The 16071-nt window shown below is 45.5% G+C and overlaps 1 protein-coding gene across 2 annotated transcripts in view; it reads left to right on the forward strand.

Annotated features, from left to right (window-relative positions):
* The window catches only part of XRCC1 (X-ray repair cross complementing 1), a 204668-nt gene that overhangs the window by 103125 nt on the left and 85472 nt on the right, over window positions 1-16071 (forward strand). The window lies entirely within an intron of this gene.

Raw genomic sequence — 16071 nt, forward strand, 5'->3', positions numbered from 1 at the left:
TATGACCACGTGACACCTTTCTTAAGAAGCTTACATTGGTTATCAGTTTCTGCTTGGATATTTTTTAAGACGGCTTGAATTGTTCCTCTCTTCTTCCACAACTGATAGCTTATCCAACTTTCAGAGTGAATTCCCATTTTCTTTCCACGTTACAGTTTGTTTATTTATTTATTTATTTATTTATTTATTTATTTATTGCATTTGTATCCCACATTTTCCCACTCTTTGCAGGCTCAATGTGGCTTACAATACATCATGAATAGTGGAAATATATAAGAAAATAGACATTTAGTATTGCAAAAAGATCTTGGGTGACATGATAATGATAAAGCATGATAGTAATATAACAAGCAAACATCGTAAGGCAGTTCTGGATATATGTGTAGGAGTTCACATTTGTTGATCTTTGTGGTATGCCTTGTCAAAGAGATGGGTCTTCAGTAGTTTGCGGAAGTTAGTTAGTTCATAGATCATTTTTAAGTTGCGCAGTAGCGCGTTCCAGAATTGTGTGCTCAAGTAGGAAAAGGTTGATGCATGCGTTAGTTTCTATATTAGACTTTTGCAGTTGGGGAAGTGAAGATTAAGGAATGTGCAGGATGTTTTTTTAGCGTTCCTGGGTGGTAAGTCTATCAGGTCTGACATGTAGGCTGGGGCATCTCCATGAATGATTTTGTGAACTAGGGTTCATATTTTGAACGTGATGCGTTCTTTGAGTGGGAGCCAGTGTAGCTTTTCTCGTAGGGGTTTAGCACTTTCATATTTTGTTTTACCGAATATGAGTCAAGCTGCAGTGTTCTGGGCTGTCTGAAGTTTCTTGATTATTTGCTCTTTGCAACCAGCATAGAGTGCGTTGCAATAGTCTAGATGGCTGAGTACCATTGATTGTACCAGGTTCCGGAAGACGGTCCTTGGGAAGAAAGGTCTTACTCTTTTTAATTTCCACATTGAGTGGAACATCTTCTTGGTTGTGTTTTTCGCGTGATTCTCAAGTGTTAGGTGACGATCAATTGTAACTCCAAGAATTTTTAGGGTTTCCGAAATTGGAAGATTCAGTTTTGGTGTGTTAATGGTGGTGAATTTGTTCGTATTATGTTGAGAGGTGAGTATTAGGCATTGGGTTTTTTCTGCATTGAGTTTCAGCTGAAATGCATCCGCCAATGAATGCATGATATGTAGGCTCTGGTTGATATCATTGGAAATTTCCTTTAAATCTTGTTTAAATTGGATGTAGATCGTTACGTCATCTGTGTATATGTATGGGTTGAGGTTTTGGTTTGATAGTAGTTTGGCCAAGGGTATCATCATTAAGTTGAATAAGGTCGGTGAAAGGGGGGGATCCCTGTGGAACTCCACAATCAGGTATCCATGTGGCTGATGTAGTTGAATTAGATGTCACTTGCTATGATTGTGTGGTTAGGAACCCTTTGAACCAATTGAGAACATTGCCTCCAATTCCGAAGTACTCGAGGATATGTAATAGTATTGCATGATCAACCATGTCGAAGGCGCTGGACATGTCAAATTGTAGGAGTAGTACGTTCTTGCCAGTTGCAATCAATTGTTTGAATTTAGTCATGAGAGTAACTAGTACTGTTTCAGTACTGTGGTTAGACCGGAATCCTGACTGGGAGTCGTGTAGTATTGAGAATTTGTTTAAGTAGTTTGTGAGTTGTTTGGTCACCATTCCTTCCGTTAGTTTGGTTATTAAGGGAATGGATGCTACTGGTCTGTAGTTGGTTAGTTCACTTGCACTTTTCTTTGCGTCTTTGGGTATGGGATTTCCATCTGTTAAAGTTCAGTATAGTCCGGTATAAGAAATCTCATGATGGTTCTTTTACTTTCCAAACTAGTAAATTGTGGAATTCTATACCTGTAGAAATTGGGGTGAATTGTTTTGGTTATCTGCAGTTCCATAAAGGATTGAAAAGATAAGTTTTCAATGAGTACTTGAATGAGTAATTTTGTAGAACTTTCTTGATTTTAAAGGTATGTCTTTGAATCTATGTAACCCGCTAAGACTCAGCATTGAAATTTGCGGGATATAAATACCTTGAATAATTTACACTCCAACATTATTTTGTGCAAAAACAATTTTCAAAAAACTATATAGGACTTATCTGGCAATCATTGTTACTTGAAAATAGGGAATATTCAAAGGTAGAGAAAACCTATATGATATGACTATCCCAATACAGTATATAATCAGATTCCCAAAGGGATAAAGCAAAAGCGATGGTGCAAAGTATATGTCCAATCATATGACCTAAAAATACATTTAAATGTGTAAATAGGAGGCCTCAGCATGAATTATGAGCCATAAAGCAAACTAATTTCTTGGTTTCTGTTCGACCAGTACGTGCATGATCATTTTTAGCAGGTTGCCTAACTTGTGCAGCCAGTATGTGCATATTTTGAGCATTAGAACCAAGAAATTGGTTTGCTTTATGACTCATAATTCACACTGAGGCCTCCCATTTACACATTAAAATGTATATTTAGGTCATATGATTGGACATATACCTTGCACTATTGCTTTTGATTTATCCCTTTGGGAATTTGAAAATAGGGTACAACGCATACAGTTCCACAGAAAAGCCGATGCGATCACATTTCAAGCCAAAGCTCTGCATTAGGACATCACTATATGCTGCTGCAAAATTTCAAAGCATCTAAAAATAGACAAGATTTTTAGCAAAATTTATATTTATTTATTTGTAACATTTGTATCCCACATTTTCCCACCCATTAGCCGGCTCAATGTGGCTTACAAAATACCGTAAAGGCGAACGCCAAGTCCAGTAGGGGTAAACAAATATAGATTGAAATAGGGGTTAGGTAAGGTTAGGGTATAAGGTACCGTAAGGGTCAACGATAATAAGGAATATATAATGTCCAATACGATCTAAGGTTATGTTGTGTTGCAGAGTTGAAGCATTTAAGTAGGGTCAGTGGGATAGGCCTTGCAAAATGGGTAAGTCTTTAATGATCTCCTGAAGTTAAGATGGTCGTAAATCGTTTTCACAGTCTTTAGTAGTGCATTCCACATTTGTGTGCCTAAATAGGAGAAATCGGATGCATAGGTTGATTTATATCTGAGTCCTATGCAGCTCGGATAGTGGAGGTTCAAATAGGTACGTGATGTACTAGTTCTGTTTCTGGTCGAAGATCATTCAAGTCAACCATGTATCCTGGAGCTTCACCGTAGATAATCTTGTGGACCAAAGAGCAAATTTTGAAGGTAATGCGTTCTTTGATTGGAAGCCAATGCAGTTTTACTCGGAGAGGTTTGGCACTATCGAATCATGTTTTGCCGAATATCAGCCTGGTAGCTGTGCTTTGTGCTGTCTGGAGTTTCTTCATGAGCTGTTCTTTACATCCCACATATATTCCATTGCAGTAATCTGCATGGCTCAGAACCATTGATTGTGTGAAGTTACGGAATGTTTCCCTCGGGAAGTAAGGTCTTAGACGTTTAAGTTTCCACATAGAATGAAACAACTTCTTTATAATGGAGTTAACTTGGCTCTGAAGTGTAAGATGGCGATCAATTGTAACACCTAAAATTTTGAGGCTATCAGGAGTGTTTAGGGTTGTGGGTTTATAATTATTATGTGGGGAAGAGAGGATAAGACCATGTGATTTTTCGTTGTTTAGTTTCAGTTGAAATGAGTTTGCCCATGAGTCCATGATGTTCAGACTGTGCATGATATTATTTGTAATTTCAGAAAGGTCATGTCTGAAAGGGATGTAAGTGGTGACATCGTCAGCATAAATGAAGGGGTGAAGTCTTTGATTGAATAAGAATTTGGCCAGGGTGACATCATTATATTGAAGAGTATTGGTGATAATGGGGATCCTTGAGGTACTCCGCAATGTGCTTTCCACGGTGGTGAAATGTTTGTTTTTGATTTAACTTGGTATGTTCTGGTGATTAGGAAACCCTTGATCCAATTAAGTATATTTCCTCCAATCCCAAGGTGATCAAGTAAATGTAAAGTATATTGTGGTTTATCATGTCAAATGCGTTCGACATGTCAAATTGGAGGATGAGTATACTTTTACCTATGGCAATTTCATGCACTTGCACCCCAAATACACAATGTATAAAAGAAATACATGTATGTGTGTGTGTATGTATCCCTTGCTTTTACCACAAGAATGATGCCTTAGAGTGATCAGGAAGAACACACATATGCTTTCTCTAAAAGAAAAAAACCCTTTTTTAAAAGGAATTCCTTGTGTTGCTTTGCAGCAGCATCTAACCTTGTCCTGATTCAGAGCTTTGGCTCAAAATGTGATCACGTCAGCTTTTCTGTGGAGTTGTACCCTATTTTCAAGAAACAGTGATTGCTAGATAAGTCCTATTGATATATAGTTTTTTGAAAAGATTTTTTTGCACAATATAATGCTGGAGGATAAATGGTTAAAGACTGTTTTAAATATGCATTTATAGAAAAATGGGGACATGATTATAAAAAGATGAAAGTAGTAAATGAGTGTGCTGTGTTCAGCACTAAGGGCCCATTTTACTAAGTGGCAGTAAGCCCAACGCGGGCTTACCACTTGCTAAACAGGAAGCACCTCCAGGCTACCGCAGCAGCCTGGAGATACTTCTCACCCCTAGTGCGCTGTCATATCTGGTGCTACAAAAATATATATATTTTTTGTAGCGCCAGAGTGTACCCGGCAGTAATTGGGCAGTGCCTCAATGGGTGGCGGTAAGGACTCCCCGCCCCCAAAATGGCCACACGGCAAGTGCTGTGGTAAATGGGGGCCTCGGTGCGAGTGAAAAACGTGCCGACACCAGCACTGGCCCCCTTTTGCCGCAGCTTGGTAAAAGGAGCCCTAATGGTCCCCACCACACACACACACACAAAAAAAAGAGTTAAAACATTTATAGGAATTATCATTATTATGAGTTTATTTTGAATAGCACAGATTTTTTTGAAACTGTTATATGGCTGGAATTATTTTTAGAGGTTTTTGTGATAGTTAAGCCTTTTCAATTCCTTTAAAGCATAAGATACACATCTTAAGGTTATTAATCCAATACACTCCATAGAATGTCTCAGCCCTCTAGTTGCCTTATGGAATACGATGGGAAGGAGCATTGTCTTGGTAATGATTCTAACATTAAGGGATGTACCTTGTTTTTATGTATGTATGGTGATGTGAAAAACACTACTACTTTAATCCAGTTCTAAAGTAAATTTCCTTGTCATCAAGCAGATGCAGCCATTACAGATGGGTTATGTCCATCAACCAGCAGAAGGAGATAGAGAGCACACTTTTTTCAGTGCCTCATACCAGCTTGCTCCACTGCCTCTCTTCAGTATTCTCTATCTCCCCTAGCAGAGTGGCTGCAGCTTCTTTGAGCTCCATCTAAAATCTGCCTGGAGGTTGCTCCTGTGCTTTTGCCAGTTGTTAGCAGGGGTGTTGGAGGCTATAGCAGCTTCACTTTAAAGGCACATAGGTTTGCCCTTTCCCTGCCTTACCCATACCTTCGTGGATGTGGACACATTGCTTAACTTTCCCTGTCCTTCCCCACCAACAGTGGATGCAGGCACATAGGTTCGCCCTTTCCCTGCCTTTCCCACTCACCTGAGCCTCCGGAGTTCTATTTACCTCTGCTTTCCTCACAGCGTTAAAAAAAAAAAAAAAAGGAACAGAGGTTTTTTTCCTTGCCTTTTTCTAGGGACCGGAGCTGTGATACTCGGTCCAGTGAGGTAAGAGTGTTTTCTGACTCCTCCGGGGTGGGCCCGCGATCGGGGCGATTTTGGCGCGATCCGCCATTTTGAATTTTACCGCCGTTTTCGGCGATGGCTGCATAGACAGTAAAGCACTGTTCCAAGTGTGGCAAGCGCAGATCAGCAGCGGGGCTCTGTAAATCGTGCTGTACAGACGTTAGAGCCGGCCCGAGCATGGCGAGCGACGATTCTTCACGCTCTGAGCTGGTAGCAGGCGCCATTTTGAATTTACCACATGGCGCGACTCCGCTGAGAAGGAGAGTCCTGAGCCCGGGGGGAGGCCTCGGAGTGAGGCTAATATGGGAGCTACTAGCCCCGGCAGAGATCCGAGTGCCCAGGGTGAGTTTTTCTTCCCTGATTTTGTCTTATTAATGCATAAAGCATACATGCTTAAAAGAGCTCTCCCACAAAGCCCGGCATGGGCCTCTTCTAATGCCCCCCCCCCCCCCCCGGTGGATTGTAGCCTGGGTATGCCCTCTGAGGCGTTATTCCCTGATAATTGGCAGAATATGAAGCGCAGAAGGGCTCATTCCCCTTCAGAGAGTGCTGCACCTCCATTCTCCCCCCCCCCCCCCCCCCCCCCCCCGTGGTTGGGCTGCGAGGATTCGGAGGACTCTGGCAGGCCTTCATGGTCTGAGGAGCCAGAGTCTGGTGCAGAAGTGACTCAGGATCTGGACGATCCCTCCGCGGTGAGGATTTTCCACCGTGATGAGCTGCCAGTGCTTATTTCTGATGCCCTGCAGGCTCTCTCTATTGAGGACCCTGCCAGTGGCACAGCCTTCTCTGTGAATCCTAGGATGGCTAGTACCAAAAAGCCTGCTCGAGCCTTTCCTTTGCATGACTCCATCCAAGAGCTTATTTCGGCTCAATGGGCTGACCCCGAGGGACCTTTGAAAGTTTCCAGGGCTATGGGGCAATTATACCCTCTGAGTGAGGAGCATATGGCTTGCTTTGCTGTGCCTAAAGTGGATGCCCTAGTCACAGCTGTGACAAAGAGAACTACCCTCCCTGTTGAAGGAGGTGTTGCCCTGAAGGATATTCATGACCGTAGACTGGAATCAGCACTTAAACGGTCATTTGAAATTGCAAGTCTCACTATTCGGGCGTCTGCATGCAGTTATTATGCTGCTAGAGCCTGCCTGGCTTGGTTGCTACAGGCAGTGGAACAGCCCGGTGATGGAGCGGAGCCCTTTTCAGATGTGGCTCCGCGGATGGAGTCGGCCTTGTCCTTTCTTGCTGACACCCTTTATGATATTGTCAGAGCTTCGGCTAAACACATGGCAGTAGCAGTGGCGGCTCACCGTCTTCTTTGGCTACGGCATTGGGCGGCGGACATGGCCTCTAAGCAAAGGTTGGTGAAGTTGCCCTTTCAAGGCCTTCTCCTGTTGGGTGAGGAGTTGGAGAAAATTGTGAAGGGCCTGGGTGAGGCTAAACCCCAGCGCTTGCCCGAAGATAGGCCTCAGCCTTCCTCTAAGGGTGCAGCGGTCCACTCCTCTTACAGACCTCGCTTCCGTGAAGCTCGAAGGTACCGCCCGGGGCGTTCTGCTGGGTTCACTTCTCGTGCCCGTTTTCAGCAGAGGAACTCCTTTCGCTCGGACAAACGTTCCACAGCCACTGGCTCAAGGCCTGGAGTTCAGGAGCGACCCTCTCAATGATGGTGCGCCGGCCCTCTCCTCGAGTCCTGTTATCGGAGGACATCTTTGCCGAGGAGTCGGCCAACATTTCCTCAGATCAGTGGGTCTTGGACCTGATCAGAGACGGTTACAGAATAGAATTTGACGCCCCTGTAAGAGACGTGTTTGTGGAGTCCCAATGTGGTTCTGCCGCCAAACGGGTAGCGGTAGAGGAGACTTTACAAGGTCTGATTCAGATTGGGGCCGTGTCCTCGGTACCTCCCGCCGAACATGGCTGCGGCCGATACTCCATCTACTTTGTGGTGCCGCGAAAAGGAGGGTCTTTTCGCCCTATTCTGGACTTAAAAGAATTAAACAAGTTCCTGAGAGTGCGGCATTTTCACATGGAAACCCTGCGCTCCGTCATTGCGGTGGTACAGCCAGGAGAGTTTCTCACGTCTCTGGACCTGAAAGAAGCTTCCTTGCACATTCCAATTTGGCCCCCGCACCAGAAGTTTCTGAGGTTTGCGGTGATGGGAAAGCATTTCCAGTTCCGGGCCTTGCCTTTTGGCCTCGCCACAGCTCCCCGCACCTTTTCAAAGGTTATGGTGGTAGTAGCTGCCTTTCTAAGGCGAGAGGATATTCGGGTTCACCCGTACCTGGACGACTGGCTCATTCGAGCAAACTCTGCTGCAGAGAGTCAGCATGTAACAGCCAGAGTGGTCTCAGTACTTCAATCTCTGGGCTGGGTCGTCAATTTGGCCAAATGTCACCTGACCCCCTCGCAGTCTCTAGAATATTTGGGGGCCAGGTTCGACACAGCCTCGGGGTATGTGTACCTACCCGAGCAAAGGCGGTGCAAGCTTCAGAATCAGGTCCGTCTGCTCCTGAGGATGCCCCGCCCACGAGCTTGGGACATTGTCCAGCTGCTTGGATCGATGATGGCCACCATGGAACTGGTGCCCTGGGCGAGAGCACACCTGAGACCTCTACAGTATGCTCTACTCCAAAGATGGTCTCCAGTATCTCAGGATTACCAATGCAGACTCTCTTGGCTCCCTGCAGCCCGACTCAGCATGGAGTGGTGGCTCTCAGACAGCATGCTGCGGCTAGGAATGCCGCTGGCACTCCCCGATTGGTGCCTAGTGGTGACAGATGCCAGTCTGAAAGGCTGGGGCGCACATTGCAAGGGGAAGCATGCCCAGGGTTTATGGACACCCGAGGAGTCGGAGTGGTCCATCAACCGCCTAGAGTTGAAAGCGGTGTTTCAGGCGCTTCTGGCCTTTCAAGTGACCCTGGAAGGATTGGCTGTCAGAGTGATGTCGGACAACACGACAGCAGTGGCCTACATAAATCGACAAGGTGGCACTCAGTGCAGAGCTCTAGCCGCGTAGGCCGAACAAATTTGCCACTGGACCGAGCTGCATCTACAGTTTCTGTCGGCAGCTCACATTGCAGGTCAGAGCAACGTGCAAGCCGATTATCTAAGCAGGCATCAGATCGATCCAGCGGAGTGGGAACTTGCAGACGAAGTGTTCCTGCAGATATGTGCCAAGTGGGGCAAGCCCGTGATGGATCTAATGGCGACAAGCACCAATGCCAAAGTCCCGTGCTTCTTCAGCAGACGGAGAGATCCTCGCGCGGCGGGCTGGGATGCCTTGGCTCAACCCTGGCCTCCGGGCCTACTGTATGTGTTCCCTCCGTGGCCCTTGATAGGGTGAGTGCTCCTGCGGATTTGGCTGCATCCAGGAGAAGTGGTTCTCATCGCCCCGGATTGGCCCAGGAGGCTTTGGTATGCGGATCTCCGACAGATGCTCGTAGAGGATCCCCTTCAGTTACCTCTGGTTCCCAACCTGTTGTCACAGGGTCCGGTGACCATGGAGGACGCCGGCCGATTTGGTCTTATGGCCTGGCGATTGAGAGGGCGCAATTGAGAGGCAGAGGTTATTCCAATAAAGTAATTACCACTCTCCTGCAAGCCCGCAAGCGTTCCACTTCCGTGGCTTATGCCAGGATTTGGCGCCAGTTTGAAGTCTGGTGTGCTTCCAGAGAGATCACCCCTGCGGGCTCCTGTCTCGCCGATTCTGGACCTTTTGCAGGATGGTGTACAAAAAGGCTTGGCCTATAATTCCCTGCGGGTGCAAGTGGCAGCGTTGGCCTCCCTGCGTGGCAAGGTTGAAGGCGTGTCTTTAGCTGCTCATCCGGATGTGGCACGGTTTCTTAGAGGGGTGCTTCGGCTCCGTCCTCCCGTGCGTGCACCTTGTCCAGCTTGGAACCTGGGGCTAGTGCTGAAGGCCCTTCAGGGTGCTCCCTTTGAACCGCTTCGGCGTGCTTCAGAGAAAGATTTGACACTGAAGGCTGTCTTGTTAGTGGCCATTACTTCGGCGAGATGGGTGTCAGAGCTCCAGGCGCTGTCCTGTAGAGACCCTTTTCTGCAGTTTTCAGAGTCTGGGGTCATGGTTCGGACCGTGCCTTCCTTCTTGCCTAAGGTGGTTTCAGCGTTTCACCTAAACCAACCTATTTTCTTGCCCTCCTTTGTTGAAGAGGAGTTTCCAGAGTCTTTTGGGTAATTGCACCTGTTGGACGTGCGCAGGACTCTGCGAGTTACTAACTCTTTCAGGACCTCTGATCATCTGTTTGTTTTGCTATCAGGTCCTCGCAGAGGGTCTCCAACGTCTAAAGCCACTATTGCCCGCTGGCTTAAAGAATCTATCTTTTCAGCTTATTTGCTGGCCGGCCGGCCGGCCTCCGCCTGATGCCTTTAACGCGCATTCCACTAGAGGAATTTCCTCTTCTTGGGCTGAAACTGGAGCACTCTCTCTTCAAGAGATTTGTAGTGCAGCAACATAGGCTTCTAAGCTCTCTTTTGCCCAACATTACAGGCTGGATGTGGCTGCCAGGAGGGACGCACATTTTGGAGCGCAAGTGCTGGCGCGTGGTGTGGCTTGTTCCCACCCTATCTAGGGATTGCTTTGATACATCCCATCTGTAATGGCTGCATCTGCTTGATGACAAGGAAGGGAAAATTAGGTTCTTACCGTGATAATTTTCTTTCCTTTAGTCATAGCAGATGCAGCCATGATCCCTCCCTGTCTGATGCTATCTGCTGTAAATCTATTTCAGGTTCTGTTCGTGTTTCCTGGAGATTCCGTCCTTGGGAGAAAGTCGGAAAACAGTCTTCAGGATTCTTGTTCAATTAAAGGAGGATGACAATTCCCTCCAGTTTCATGTTTTGGAGGATGAGTTTATTCCCTCCGGGAGGATGAGTTTATTTCCTCCAGTTATGTCTCAGTGGAGGATGAGTTTATGCCCTCCGGGAGGATGTTTCATTCCCTCCATTCTGAGTTAATGCCCTTTGTTGTAGGGCCATCGTTCACTGTGAGGAAAGCTCATGTTATTCCCATTGCGGTTTGCCATACTGCTTTGGAAGCTTCAAATACTGAAGAGAGGCAGTGGAGCAAACTGGTATGAGGCACTGAAAAAAGTGTGCTCTCTATCTCCCTCTGCTGGTTGATGGACACAACCCATCTGTAATGGCTGCATCTGCTATGACTAAAGGAAGGAAAATTATCACAGTAAGAACCTAATTTTCCCATATAAATGATGGAGGGAAGGTCAGATATCCCTGGGGGGAGGGGGGCAGATGAAGAATGTTTCTTATGAAGGAAAAGATTGTCTTTTAGAACAGTTTGTGTTCCCTCTGTAGAGTGGTATATACAAGTTACAGAAAGCTATTGGTGACTTGGGTACATTGACATCCTGTATAAAAGAACTTGGAGAGGCTAAGCTTTTCCAAAACCTAGGCTGTAGGCAGGGCTGCTGTTAGACATTCAAGGGCCCAGGACAGAAACTGGGGATAAAGCCCCAAAACTCACCTACAAGCTATGCCTCCTTCAATTTGAGGCAGACATGAGGCCCTTTGTGGGCAATTGCCCTGTTTGCCATCCACTTATTACCAGCCCTGGTTGTAGGACCTAGAGCATGCAGCACTGAGGGGGCAGGCACTAGGGCGATGATCAAGGTAGGAACACAGATAATGTTCCATGCTGGAGGCAGTTACTTGTTATCTACCTTTTTCCTCTGAATGGTTCAGACCAGCACAATGAGCCAATCAGCAGCCAGAGTGGAGAAACACTTTCTTAAGCTCCTGTGGTGAGGGCAATGAGGTTGGAGTGAGAAATAAAAGTTGCCTACCTGTAGTTCTCATTGAACAAATGATCTTGCAGTCACACAAATGAAGTGACTCTCCAGTGACGTCACTGACCAGGACCAATGCCAAAGCATTAAGCTTAAAAAGCTATCACAATATGCGTGCGTGCAGATTCCCACTCTAGTCCACACTATATACCATCAGGCAAGAACCGCCCCTTTTCAGTTTGATGTAATAGCTAGCGGCAACTTAAGGGAGGGTTGGGAGGGATTGTTTGGCTGCAAGATCATCTGTCCAAGGAGAAATTACCGTTACAGGTAGGCAACTTTTATTTCTCCCTGGACAGAGTATCTTGTAGCCACACGAATGAAGACTCCCAAGCTACACAGGTAACAGATTAAGAAACATACATATGTCTGTTGAAAAAATAACTGGTACCTGTGTGAGGAGGAGATGGTAGTTGACGCCTCAGTACAGAAGAAAGGACAACATGACCAAAAACTGCATCAGTAGATGAAGTTGTATCGATGCAATAATGTTTCATAAAAGTGTGCACTGTTTACCACGTAACTGCTGTACAAATGTCTTGTAAGGAAGTTCTTTGCAAGCTTGTGGCCACCATGGGCCTGAGATTATGAGCTGTGACATGAGGAATGTTTGAGGGATTAGATGGCTGTGCAAGTTGATAACATAAGGTGATACACTTCGCAATCCACTGGGATAGAGTTCCTTTCGTCGCTGGTTGCGGTTGAAGAGTGGACTGAAGTGAAAGAAATAATTGAAAAGGTCTGTTTTTGGATTTGGTTCTATCCAGATAAATGGTTAGAGCCTTTAGACAGTCCAGAGTATGAAACCTTTTATGATCCTCAGAATCATGTGGAGGAGGATAAAAAGTTGGAAGTACTATTATTTATTTATAGCATTTATATCCCACAATATTCTCACCCATGGAAAGGCCCAATGTGGGGTACAACAGTCTACAAAAGCATACAACAATTCAACTTGATTTAAGTGAGAAGGTGAGACTACCTTAGGTAAGAACTTTGGGTGAGTGTGAAGCACGGCCTTATCATGGAGTAATTGAGTATACGGTGGATTGGGGATGAGAGCCTGGATCTCACCACTAAGGCGTGCTGAAGTCAAAGTTACTATAAACAGTATTTTCCAAGTAAGGTATCTGAGTTCCGTGCTGTGAAGTGGCTCGAAAGGAGAAGTCATAAGTGCATTCAGCACTAAATTAAGGTCCCATGCTGGAGTTGGAGGATGAATGGGAGGGTAAAGGTGCATGAGTCCTTTAAGGAATCTTTTTGAAACAGGATGTTGCATGAGGGTCAAATCGTCCACCGGGTCATGGAACACTGAGAGAGCTGATAAATGAAGTCTTATCGACGAGTATGACAACCCAGATTTTGAAAGATGGAGAAAATAATCTAAAACACGAGATAGAGAAGCAGTGTCAGGGTGGAGACGATAACGGAAACACCAGCTGGAGAAACGCTTCCATTTTGCTGTGTAAGATTTCAGAGTGGAGTCTTTTCTAGAGGCGAGGAGAACTCTAAGAACACCCTGTGAGAATATCATGCTCGATTGGGACCGATCAGCCAAGCCGTGAGGCAGAGAGATGCGATGTCTGGGTGAAGAAGACTGCCTTGTGTTATCAGATCCGGATCCAGCGGAAGTGGAAGCGGGGGCTGTAAAGTTAGGTTTAGGAGAAACGTGAACCATGCCTGTCTTGGCCAGTAAGGAGCTATCAACAAAAGAGACGCTCTTTCCGATTTCACCTTCTGGAGCGTTTTGGAAATGAGTGGAATTGGAGGAAAGGCATAGAGAAGGCCTTCTGTCCATGGAATTTGGAAAGCGTCTTCTGCTATTCTGTTCGGACTGGAAACTTTGAGCAAAATCTGTAACATCTGGCGTTCAGAGGGGACGCAAACAGGTCAATGAGAGGCTGACCCCACTTGCTGAAGAGAGTGTGCATAACAGTGGTCTTGAGTGACCACTCCTGTGGCTGTAATTTTCTGCTGAGTGAATCCGCTAAGGCATTTTGCACCCCGGGTAGGTAGGATGCTGAGATCGTGGACTGGAGTCCTAAGACCACATGCCAGATATGTAGAGCTTCCATGCACAGCTGTCGGGACCCGGTACCCCCTTGCTTGTTGATATAGTACATTGCCACCTGATTGTCCGTTTGAACGTGAATTTGTTGATGAGAGAGATGAGTGTGAAACGTGTGAAGAGCCAACTTGATGGCTCGCAGCTCCAGGAGATTGATACTGTATGATGTCTCTTTGTGAGTCCAAAGACCTTGTGTCTTCTAAGAGTTCGTGTGTGCTCCCCACCCCTGTTTGGATGCATCGGTGCTTAGGTAAATTGAAGGTAGAGGAGGCCAAAACGGCATACCTTGAAGGAGATGTGGGGTGTGAGTTCACCATTGCAGAGAAGTTTTCAGACTGTGAGAAAGTCCTATCTTTGTTGACATAGGATGAAGAGCTTGGATCCATCAGTCCCTCAGGTGCCACTGTAAAGTCCTCATATGTAGTCTTGCTAAAGGTACTACTGATATATCAGCCGCCATATGGCCAAGAAGGACTAATAATGTCCGAGCCGTGGTGAACGATACATGATTCAGGTGAGAAATGAGAATGTGAATATGCGTGGCTCTGCTGAGAGCAAGTACGCTAGCATCTGAGGTGTATGAAGAACTGCTTCTATGAACTCGAGTCATTGAACTGGAAGGAGTTGAGATTTTTCCGAGTTGATGAGGAACCCAAGAATCTTGAGGGGAGAAGTGACCTTCTGCAGTGTTTGGAGAGCATCTTGAGCAGTTGGTGATGAAATGAGCCAATCGTCTAGATACGGGAAAATCGTTACTCTCTGTTGACGAAGATGGGCTATGATCGTGATCACACATTTTGTGAACACCCTTGGCGCTGAAGAGAGGCCGAACGGGAGAACTCGAAATTGGTAATGATGAGAATCCACTTAAAAATGAAGATACCTTCTGGACGAATGGTGAATAGGAATGTGTAAATATGCGTCTTGAATGTCGAGAGACACCAGCCAGGCATTTTGATCTAGAAGTGGGAGAATCATTTGGAGAGTTGTCATTCTGAATTTTTCTTTTTTGAGAAATTTGTTTAAGGATCTTAAATCCAGAATAGAGCGTATTTCGGAATAAGAAATAATTTGGAATAAAATCCTGTGTTCCGGTGAGATTCCTGTACTGGTTCAATTGCATTGATTTGCAGGAGACGGGAGATTTCTTCCTGAAGGAGATGAAGGTGACAGGAAGGAACCTAAGAGGAGACAATGTGCGTGTGAGGCAGAGGATTCCAAAGTGAAGACGGTATCCCTGGTGTACAATCGAAAGGACCCATTTGTCTGAAGTGATAAGGGACCACTGAGGAGCAAAAAATTGAAGACAGCCTCCAACTGGTAGGTCTATGGCAACTGCCAGGTCAAAAAGAAGATAAGGGTTTGGGCGCCATAGTGGGCGCTGGCTTAGGTTTTCTCCTTTCTCTATATGACTTCTTTGACTGCTGAGGCCTATTTGGCTTATTGTTGTATTTGTAGTTGGAGTTGTACCTATTGAAAGGGTATGGCTTACGAGAATTGTATTTCCTTTTAGAAGTGACATATAATGAACGTTGAAAAGAAAATCTAGGCTGGTTGAGATTTTCATCTTCTAAAGTATCTAGAGTTGTGCAATCCTGTTTGATGTTATCGATAATGTCTTTAACCCTATCACCAAATAGATTGTCCCCTGTACAAGGAGCATCAGCTACCCGGTTGCAAACATCTTCGCGGAGACCTGACGCTTGTAACCAAGCCAAACGTCTTGTGGAAATGCCCACTGCAGCACCTCTAACTGAAGTGTCATAAGAATCGAGGGTGGTTCTGATTAAATTAGTTGCACATTCTTCCAGGTTTTGGAGTAATGGTCGCAGTTGAGGTTGCATTGCAGCTGGGAGAGAATCAACCGCTTTAGGCAAACTGTCCAGTATGGTGAATTGATAGTTGGTATAATGAAAAATATGAAGCCCTATCCGGACATTGAGCATGGCACTTTGATACATTTTCTTGCCCAATAAGTCCATGAACTTCATTTCCTTAGTTGGATGTAAAATTAGAATGGTCCCATGAGCTCTTATGCTTACACATGGCTGAATGAACTACTATAGATTGATGAGATAGCTGCAGCTTACCAAATCCCAAAGTGTCCTGGATCTTGTATTTTGTATCTAGACTCTTTTTTGTAGGTGTAGATGTGAAGGGAGTGGACCAAACAAGTTTGTTGATCTGTGAGGACATTGTTGTATTGGCAATGCTATTATTTCCTTCGGTGCTTCCTTGTAGCGAAGAGCTTGTAGCTTCTTTGATCATGGATCAGGTTGAGAAGTTGAATGAATGTCCAAAGCTGATGCCAACTTGAGGAGAAATTTGGGATAAGAAGTATCCTCAGGTTGAGATGACTTAGATGGTTGCGGAAGAGAGGGTCAGAAGGTAAACCCGGAGTGCCCGCATCGTGATCAGAATGGTTATCAGGAGAAGAACACCTAGA

The sequence above is a fragment of the Microcaecilia unicolor genome, chromosome 8 (genome assembly GCF_901765095.1).
Source record: "Microcaecilia unicolor chromosome 8, aMicUni1.1, whole genome shotgun sequence".
NCBI classification, from domain to species: domain Eukaryota; kingdom Metazoa; phylum Chordata; class Amphibia; order Gymnophiona; family Siphonopidae; genus Microcaecilia; species Microcaecilia unicolor.